This window comes from Plectrocnemia conspersa, unplaced genomic scaffold (assembly GCF_051122295.1).
Source record: "Plectrocnemia conspersa isolate PC_06_02 unplaced genomic scaffold, ASM5112229v1 ptg000001l, whole genome shotgun sequence".
In the NCBI taxonomy this organism is placed as follows: domain Eukaryota; kingdom Metazoa; phylum Arthropoda; class Insecta; order Trichoptera; family Polycentropodidae; genus Plectrocnemia; species Plectrocnemia conspersa.
In genome coordinates this window covers 10,112,584-10,123,341 of record NW_028277165.1, presented here as the reverse complement: position 1 = coordinate 10,123,341, position 10,758 = coordinate 10,112,584, and the positions used below count along the sequence as shown (strand labels likewise).

Below are 10,758 nucleotides of genomic sequence, written 5' to 3'. Positions count from 1 at the left end.
TCCGTCCAAGGGAATGTTTGTTTGATTAGGTGCGATAATATGAGCTTTATGACGAATTATATATTCATCGAAAGGGAAAGTCAGTTTGATAACTCCTAATGTTTTTGTTGGGTTTTCAGAATTATCTATACCATGAAGGGTTACTTTTATTGATTCGTCGACTATGTCTACACTTTCTAATAATTCCGCATGAGTATAAGATTACTCATTCTACGGTTACATTTATTTTACAGTTTCATGTCTACATACACATATACATACATCCATACATATGCATATATACGTATAAATATACAAACAATAAACATATATATACATTTTTTCTTTTTTTTTTTTTTTTTTTTTATAGTTCTATGAATTTTTTTAAAAAATAATTTTTAATTTCTTTAAAGTTATTTTTGATTGATGTTGGTAAATCATTATATGTTTTGAAAGCTATATATTTTAGAGAATTTGTTCCAAACTTTACAGAAAATGGTTGAGGGATGTGTAGATCATATGCAGATCTAATTTCATATTTGTGTAATTCTTTTCTAATATTAAATTTAGTATTTATAATTGATTTTCCCTCTAACATTTTTTTTGTTATAATTATTAATTCATATTTTGGAAGGATAGTTATAGGTAAAATTTTTGTTTTTATATATATGTCTTTAGTGTGAGTGTCAAACGGTAAATTCAATAAATTTTTTATGGCACTATTTTGAATCACCTGAAGTGATTTTATTTTAAACTTACTTGTAAACCCCCAGACGCAAGACATATATGTTAGATGACTATGAATGTGTGAAAAATAAATGCTTAATCTAGTTTTATATGATAAAATATTTTGAAACCTGTATAAAATTTTTGACATTGGTAAAATTTTTTTTATTATATAATCAATATGATTATAAAAATTTAAATTTTTATCTAACAGCAGACCTAAGAATCTTATATTATCACTTTTTGTAATTAGAGAGTTATTTACATTAAGAGAAATGTTAACATCATCATTAAATATCATATAATTTGTTTTTTTTTCATTAATTGTTAATTTGTTTAGTCTCATCCATTCATTAATATGGATCAAATCATTCTGCATGTTGATTTGCATGTCTTTATATGTTTTAGAGTTATATATTAACACTGTATCATCAGCATACAGTTGAATCCTTCCTGTAAGTTTACATAGAGTTAAATCATTAATGTACAAATTAAATAGTAATGGACCTAAAATAGAACCCTGTGGAATTCCACATTTGACCACCTCATATTCACTTTGGATACCATTTATTACTACTACTTGTTGTCTATTATTTAAATAGCTTCTTAATAAATTTAGTGTTGGTCCAACTATTCCAATATGGTTTAATTTCTTTAATAATATGTTATGATCTACTGTATCAAAAGCTTTTTTTAAATCTATAAATATTGCTGAAGTTTTATTTTTATCATTAAGGTGTTGTTGTATTTCATTAATTAAATCAAAAGCAGCGTATTTTGTATTGGATTTGCTTCTAAATCCATATTGTAAATGAGATAAAAAATGTATACTTTTTAAAAATTCATTAATTCTGTTAGCTATAATTGATTCAAATATTTTTGATATGATTGGTAGAATAGATATAGGGCGATAATTATTAGTGTTATTTTTATCATCATCTTTATATATTGGAATTATTTTTGCAATTTTTAGGGACTCAGGGAATCTTTCCTCTTTTAAACATTTATTGAATAATGTTGTTAATATCGGAGCAATAAGACTGTTAATTGATTTAATTGTTTTGACTGTAATACCCTCAATACCAGGTGCTGAGTTATTTTTTAATTTGTTTGTATACATTATGACTTCTTCTAATTTAATTTTGTGAAAATAAATAGATCTGTCAACTTGAGCCATACTTGTGATAGTGTTTGTGTCATCAATGTTAATTTTAATTAGATCTGATAAAAATGTTCCAATTAAGATGAAAAGTTTATTAAATTCATTGGCTATTCTTTTTTTATCTATAGTTAATTCTCCATCAATTTTTAAGGTAACATTTTTTTCATTCTTTGTTTCTGAAGTATTTTTTATAATTGTTTTAATATTTTTCCATATTTTAAATTGATTATTATTATCATTACTAAATATTTTATTATAATATTCTACTTTTAATTTTCTTCTATAAGCAGTTACAGCATTTCTAGCTAGATTTTTTTTTGGGCTAAGATAATACTTGGTTGTAACTTCCATTTGTGATGACAAATATTTCTATTTTTGATTAGGTTATTTAAATGTTCATTAAACCATGGAACGTTTGCTAATTCTTTGTTATCTGAACTTTTGTTAGCGATTTTGTATTTACTTTTGTTTGTAGCAATTTTAATTTTATCTATAAAATTATTGAAATCTTCATTTACGTTTTCTAATAATTTAAATTTAGAAGACTTTATAATGTTATAAAGTTGTCTATATTTAATTATATAATTCTCTTTAATTGGTACTCTATTATTTGATATATTTTTCATGTTATTTATGCATTCTATAAGTAGTAGATTATGATCACTTATAGAATTATTTATATTATAAATTTTTTCTATTAAATTAGAGTTTGATAATATGTGATCTATTAATGAATTAGTATTCGAGGTAATTCTAGTATAGTATTGGTTTACAATGTTAAAATTAAATGATTGTATCATTGTTATGTATTCATTAACGTTGTATGTATTTTTAGTTATGTCTATGTTGAAATCTCCTAAAATTATACTTTTCCCCTTTATAAATTTTAACTTATTTTTTAATAATTCTAAAAAATCATTATGTATACAATTTGGAGCCCTATAAACAACATAGATATTCAATGGCGATCTGTCTATTCCTGAGATCTTGATTCCAAGGGTAGAGAATACGTTATTATTGTCTTCATTAATAATTTTATAATTAATATTATTTTTTATATAAAAACAAACTCCACCGCCCCTTTTCAATCTTGTTACAAATACAGATCGATAACCTTCTATATTATAAAAATATTCTTCACCATCATTGATCCATGTCTCCGTAATCGCCATAATATGAATGTTTAATTTCTTAATTATGTATAAAATATCTTCAATTTTGTTTTTAATACTACGAGCATTGAGATAAGCTATGCGAAGAAATGTATCATTGATAGTGAATTCAGTTATATCATTTAACTTACATTCAGTACTATATATATCCATATTATAATTAAAATCCGTTTTAAGACATTTAGCAGCCATAATCTATAGAATTTAGAAACTTTTTCAAATATATATTATATATCGGACATTCGACATGTTTTGATTTATGATCACTAACCATATTTTTCTTGAAACAGTTTGAACATACTTGTGGAGAGTTTATTTGAGGGCAGTCCCGTGCACTGTGTCCTTGTTTAGCGCAATGATGACAAGTTGAGCGTTCTTCTTTACAGTATTTTGCTGTATGTCCATATTCGCCGCATTTTGAGCATATTGTTACACTAATAAAATCTTCTACACGGCATGAAGTCCATTCTATAAATATTCTTTCATTTTTAATAAGAATATGTCTATCTGTCGGATTGATTGTGAATATTCTGTGACAGGGACCAGTTCTTGACCCTGCATAATGGCTAAATAGCCATTTTTCTCCCGTTATGTTTGGCATTGATTCTTTTATTGTTTCTACAAAATCTTCATTGCTTATTGTCCGTGGTACAAATTTAAAAATTACTTTAGGTAATTTTTTTTTTGGTATAATAGCCTCAATTTTGTTATTTATTTTTTCATTTTGATTAATTAATTAAGATCAGCTTTATTATTAGTGATTGCTGCATAAGTGTTTTCTTCCTTTCTTCCATTATTTTTTTTTTTTTTTAATTTCCGTTATATCATCCTTTATAGTTTTAAAAGTGGAATCGAATAGAGATGTTTTATTTACAGATTCCTTATATAGATTTGCGATTTCATCAAAACAGTCCATAATAGTTATTTTTTGGTCCTTCGTAATTACATTTGTAATTAAACATTCTTTTATTATTTTTTTTTAACACTGATATTATATCTTCTGCCATTTTTTGTAAAGAACTAATCACATGGTATTTATTTGTTTTAATTTAGTTATTCACTTTGAATTACTTATTCAATTATTTATTCACTATGTTAAAAGAATTATTGTTGTACAGTTCACTTCGATCAACACACGTCCGTCGAACACAGAGGTCGATTTACGATTGATATATCTGCTCCGGTATCGATAAGAAATTTAAGAGGTCTATCTGCTTGATAACAATCTAAAGTTACAAAAGCGGTTGTATTTTTCAATGTTAATATTCTGCCTTCAATGTTTTTATATTCCGGGACACGGCAGCTGTCTCGGAATTTCTGGAGTTTAAATGATCGCGTCTTTGATTAGATTCGTTTTTACAGTATTTTTCATTGTTATATATTCTAATTCTACATTCGTCAATCGCGTGGTTATTCTTTTTACAATAACGACAGAATTTTGATGGATTTTTACTCGCGCTAAATTGGTTTATTTTTTGTTCTTCTTTGATATTTATGTTATTGTAGTTATTTTGGTATCTTGGAAATCGGTTATTATTATTTCGACATGTAGAAGCATAATGTCCGCGTCGTTTGCAAATGTTACATATTAAGGGTGAACTGATATGCATTTCTCTGAATGCGGTTAGAAACTTTTCTTCTTCTAATGCTGTATTAGAAGCTTCTGAAAGAGTTTTAGGTTTCGTAAGTCTAACATGAGTTGAGAGTTCCGGATTTAATCCGAATATGAAAGTATTTAAGGCATTATTTTCTATTTGTTTAATACGTCCAAATATTTCCTTTTTATCTGTAACTGATAGCCTTATCGATCCTATTAAATTGTTTGTACAGATTTCTACTTTTTGGATGAAATTTATGACTGGTTCTCCTGGTTCTTGTTTACAATTTCTAAGTTCGTATTCTAGTTGTGATGAATGTTTATTTTCTCTGAACGAGGAGATTAAGAACTCTTTAAATTCTTCGTAAGAATCATATTGAAAATTCGCTATGGAATATTTAGCTTTGCCTGTGACATTATGAATTATGTATTTTAGTAAAATTGGTTGTAGTTCTAAGGAACAGAGGTTTATCGCTGTGTCACAGTCGTTAATAAAAGGATAGAGAACCTTTTGATTTCCACCGTATGTAGGTATGAATTTCATAAGTGTATCGAGAGATAAATTGATTGATCCATGATTGGCAGGAAAACACCTATTGCAGAGCTGGGTGTCAAAGTACCGAAACTGCCGCTCACGTAATTCAAATATGCCACCGTACGCACGGGGGGAGAATTAAACGGCACAACGCGGTAGCAACAATGATTGCTACGAGCCTGAGGGAGAAAGGCTACCGCGTTGTTGAAGAGCCACATCCCTCCACGTCTATCGGGCTGAGGGAACCCGATATTGTAGCCGTCATAGATGGTCATGTGACTGTCTTAGATGCTCAGGTGGTTTCCGGTACAACACCGCTAAACAGCGCGCACGAGAGGAAATTGTCCTACTACAGGGACATCCCAAATATTAAGTCGTGCGTTGCTGTGTACATGGGCTTGCCGGTAGACTCACCTGTGCAATTCTCGTCGGTTACTCTTTCGTGGCGGGGTGTTTGGTCGGGAGAATCGCACCGAAGTTTGCGAAAATTAGGTGTGAGGACTCCGACTTTGCATTCCGTCACGCGAAGAGTGCTGATAGGCAGTCACATGAATTGGACAATTTGGAACCAGACAACAGCGAGGACACCTACTGCAAGAAAAGGACCTACCACCCGAGCGAGGACCAGGACCCATCCGTAGGCGCGGTAAGCCCCATCTTCTGGGCTGGAGCAGCCTCCCCACACGCGAGAAGCAACCGTCAAGCGTGTGGGGGTACGGTTGTAAAAGAAATTAGAGAGAAAAAAAAAAAAAAAAAAGCCAAATGCCTCGTCATCTAATTAGTGACGCGCATGAATGGATTAACGAGATTCTCATCTGTCCCTATCTACTCAGAGTCGCGCTCCGGTAGCCATCGTGTGCGGACGTGTGCGTAGTGCGCTCCCACACGATCGGCTCCAGAAGCGTCCCTGCTGCTCGCAGAGTTTGGGAAAGTGTCTCGTGGGTGCTCCGACTGGCGGCGGTTCCAACGGCATTAGTGTGGAAGGAATCGCTCCAGCAATTTCGGAGTTTTCGTGCCAGACAGTTTCTCGTTCAATAATTGTGACAATAACATCTAAGTGTGCAACAATAAAAGTGCAGTGTCAGTGGTAACAATACGCACGGGTGACGCCCATTTGGGCGTTCACGCCTAGAGGCGGAGTCAGAGGCAGGGGACCTCAACCACTGTGGCCAGGGTTTGCCAACTCTTTTAATTTTTAATAATACTTTTATTTTATATTTAATTTTTTTGGTGGTGGTAATCTGTATATTCGAGAATCGTTTGTGGTGCTTACATTTGAAGCGCCGCGGGCGGTTCTCTTTTTTATTTATCCAAAATCGCTCGTGACGCTTTCACTTGAGGCGTTACGAGTGATTTTATTTTTTTTTAGTTTTTTTTAGTTGTATATTAGCACCACTCGTGATGCTTTCGTGCACTTATAAAATCTAGAGTAGTGCGAAAGCGTCACGAGCGAATTTTTTATTTATTTTATTTAAGTCTTTACTCGTGGCGTTTTGCTGATCAGAAAGAGTCACGAGCTCATTTTTATTTTATTTATTTATATTTTTTGCTTCATTTTTATAAGTCTTTTTGTAGTTATTAAATTTTAATTCTTAAGCATGTCTAAACAGCCGGCCCCCAAAAAGGGGGCCCGAACTAAAACAGGAGCTTTGGGAGCTGATTAAGTTGTTTCGAAGGCTCCTATCTCCATTGAGACGCAAAAGAAAGGACCTTTAACTAGGTCAGGGGACACTCGGCCTATTGAATTGGCCTCTTCCTCCTCTGCGGGGTCCTCTGCTGTATTAACAGCAGAGGCTCCAGGAAAAAGGGCTCTTTCAACATCACCCCAAGCGGCTCCAAAGCGGGCTAAGGAGGACTTCCCTTCCCTACCCGAGAAATCTCAAGATGAGATAGAATCTTTTGACATCATTTCCGGGAAGTTCAATGAATACATTGACTCCCTGGACAGACTTTCGAGCGCACAGAGGCGTGAGCTTCACCAATGGATAACTCGTCTCTCTAATAGCGTGCCGCCGGCGGCTCCGGTTATCTCTGAGACCCCTCAGTCTGAGGCAATCAGGAGACTGGAGCTTACGGTCGCGCGAATTGAGCGCATAGTGTCTCCCCCTAAGCCAACAATGGCAAGCATAGTTAACGAATTAAACACTCTCATCCATGGTGCGCTTAACTCCCTTGGATGATAAAATTAAGACTTTGGCGGAAGTTGTTGCGGCATTCACCAAAGCTATAAATCCAACAACACAAAGGCTCCAAATTAAAAAGGTTCTGCCCACTATGGGTAAGAACTCAACTGGACTCTTAGCGGCTAATAGAGCCGAGGCCCAAAGGATCGTTGCCCTGAATCCGACCTTGGAGAAAGCTGGGCTAAAGGCCACCATCCAAGGCACAAAAGATCCGAGGGCGATAATCTTAAGCGTTCCCAACGAAACCCTCAACGATTTGGAGTTCTTAACCTCGATTTACGAACAGAACATTGAGGGATCTTTAGATATTTCTAAAGAAGATTTCGTACTAAAATCAAAGATAATTGTGCGCCTTCAGTCGAGAGTTTCAAATCATCGACATGTTGTTGTTTCCCTCCCCCCTATCTGTCACTCCTTTCTAACAAAGGAAAATCTGATTTACATAGGCATGCAGGCACACCGCATCCGTGACCACGTAAGGGTCATGCGATGCTATAAGTGCCAACTATATGGCCATTCCGCGCAGAATTGCCGGGCTCTTCAAGCCTCGTGCAACTGGTGCGGATCACAGACGCACGAGAGCTCCTCTTGCCCCAATAAGGACAAGCAGGTGGCTTGTGCGTCATGCTGCCGACTTAAAAAGCAGCACTTATCCCCGGCTCAGAGCTGGGGACCAGTGCTGCCCAGTATACAGAGCAGCCATAGCTAGGGAGGTCGCCACTATAAATGGCTAGCCCCTACACAAGGTCTCTTAAATTCGCACAGCAGAATCTCCGCAGGTCTAGAGCGGCCACTGCGGAGTTCTGCTCTAGGGCCCAATCTCAAGGAGTGGATGTGGCGCTCCTGCAGGAGCCCTACACCCGCTCCGGTAAGACTACAGGCGCCGGCTGCGACGCTAGGATCTACGAGATCCAGCCGGCGGGCGCCTCTATTGTGGTGTACAATAGCGAACTGTGCGTCACTTTTCTGAGACACCTCTCTGATCAGTGGCGTGCAGTGGTTCATTTGTCACGCCCTGGTGTGAGTCTTCATGTGATATCGGCATACTTTCAGTATGGCGACTCACGTGAGGCTCACATCGAGGGCCTCTCATCCGCTTTAGATGCTCTCGCTGGACGCAGCGTTGTGGTCGGCGCCGATCTTAACGCCCATGACCCACTGTGAGTTGACACCTCGCAGGCTCGCCGTAACAGGGATCCTGTGAGGAACTCCGCAGTGGTCAGCTTTGTGCTGAGCAGCGGATTGAGCGTCGCGTGCGGCATGAAGGAGCCGGTGCCGACTTACGTCTCGGCTACTGGCGAGTCCACCCCGGATGCGACGCTCTATTCCCTAGCTCGGCCACTAATTTTCACAAATTGGAGAGTGCACACTCAGGAGTGCCTCTCCGATCATCGACTCATCACCTTCGACTTGACCGCGGTCTCTCCCAGTAGAGATAACATCCCCTTCTCCCAGCCGTCTCCTGAGCGGAGTCTGCTCCCAAAGCGGTTTCGCTTAGGTAAGGCGAACTGGGAGAAATTTGAACACCTTCTCATTAATCAACTAAATACTCTTTTTAACAATATAGACCCAAACCCAAATGTCCAGGCGGAAGCCCTCCAGACCGCGATCTTGTCGGCGGCTGATGGGTCGATACCGCGTTATGAAACGAAACCGCCATCTCGTAATAGACCGGAATGGTGGACGATGGCCTTGACGGAAGCTCGATGCGCGGCCAACCGGGCTCAGAGGGCCTATTATGCCGAAGTAAAACGGCTTAGTAGGTTAACTCTTGATGGCTCCGCTCCTTCTGAAGATCCCTTAGTTGGAATCAGAGGAGTGTTTAGGTCTTCTCGCAACAAGTATAAATCCCTCATCAGGACTACAAAAAGGCGTCACTGGAGGGACTTTGTTGAGAGAGAGAGCGTCAAAAACGTCTGGGGCCGCCACTACCGGGGCGTCATGATGCCCGATCGCGCGATGGCGTCGCTGTCGGGTATCGTTGACAGTCACGGTGTGTGTGCCATTGACTCCTGTCAGGCTGCGACCAACATTCTGGAGGTCCTGATGCCGGGTGATCCAGCCTCTGCTGACTCCCCGTCTCAGGCCTTAATGAGAGCCCGGTATCGCGAGGATGCGAGGACTCCTCCATCAGCGCCCATTACCTAGTCTGAGGTGGAGAGTGCTCTCGGACGCTTGCGTGTGAGGGCCTCTCCGGGCATTGACTGCGTGACCGGCGATCTCATTCGGAGATCGTGGAAGGTCGCGGCTCCAAAAATCGCGACAATTTTTGAAAACTGTAGAGCGGCAGGCTCCTTCCCGGACATTTGGAAGTCCGGTAAGATGATCATTCTTAGAAAGCCGGGGGCCTCGGATCCAGCGAGTCCCAAGGCATACCGTCCCATAACTCTCCTTCCCGCACTGGGAAAACTATTGGAAAAGGTACTAGTGGCTCGAATCGAGAACCACTGTCGGAATTGCGCATCCCTTATCGGAGCGCCAATTCGGTTTTAGGCCGGGTCTCGGCACGGAGGACGCGATGCGAGACCTTATGATTAGAGTTGACGCGTTACCAGACAGGTATTGCGTCGGAGTGTTCCTCGATATTTCGGGGGCCTTCGATAGCGCCTGGTGGCCTCGCATCATCGACTCCCTGAAGTCGAGATTGGTCCCACGAGACCTGATAAGTTTAATCAGGTCGTACTTCGAAGGTCGAAGCGTGGTGATGGACGCAGGTGAGTCGTTGGTGTGGAGGACCCTGGCAAGGGGCTGTCCTCAAGGCTCGGTCCTGGGCCCCCTGTTATGGAACGTCATGTTTGACGATGTCCTCAGGGAGCCCCTTCCGCCGCATTGTGACCTGATTGCCTATGCCGACGACCTCCTGCTGTTGGTTCACGCCAACAGCAGAAAGGAACTCGAATCTCGGGCCACGACGGCCCTTATATCCTTAGATTCTTGGTGCAAAGATAACAAGTTATCCTTTGCACATAACAAAACCTGCGCGGTTATGCTGAGGGGCTTGCTGGATTCCGAGCGGCTCCCCAAAGTTTTATTTAACGGCCATAGGGTCAAATTTGAGCCTGTCGCCCGCTACCTGGGTTTGCTGGTCTCCCGCGGATTCAATCCCGCCGCCCACATCCGATATGCGGCCCAAAAGAGTCGCGACGCGTACGGCAAGCTCGTCCGGTTAAGTAGCAACCAGTGGGGGTTGCACTTCCGGGCGAAGCTTGTAATGTATAAGACTATATACATTCCTATAGTCACGTACGCGTCAAGCGTGTTTGCGGAGAGGGCGTCTCGTGGCATGCTGCAGTTAGCGTTAAACAAGTCGCAGAGGGTCCCTTTAAAGACCCTTACTGCAGCATACTCCACGGCGCCTTCGGACGCCCTTTTGGTGCTCGCGGGCGTGGAGCCAGTGGACCTGA

General features: G+C 39.3%; 1 long non-coding RNA gene across 1 annotated transcript in view; it reads left to right on the top strand.

The window, feature by feature from the left end:
* LOC148238738 (uncharacterized) overlaps positions 1-10,758 on the top strand; it is a 477,006-nt gene that overhangs the window by 10,571 nt on the left and 455,677 nt on the right. The gene's annotated exons all lie outside the window — the stretch shown is intronic.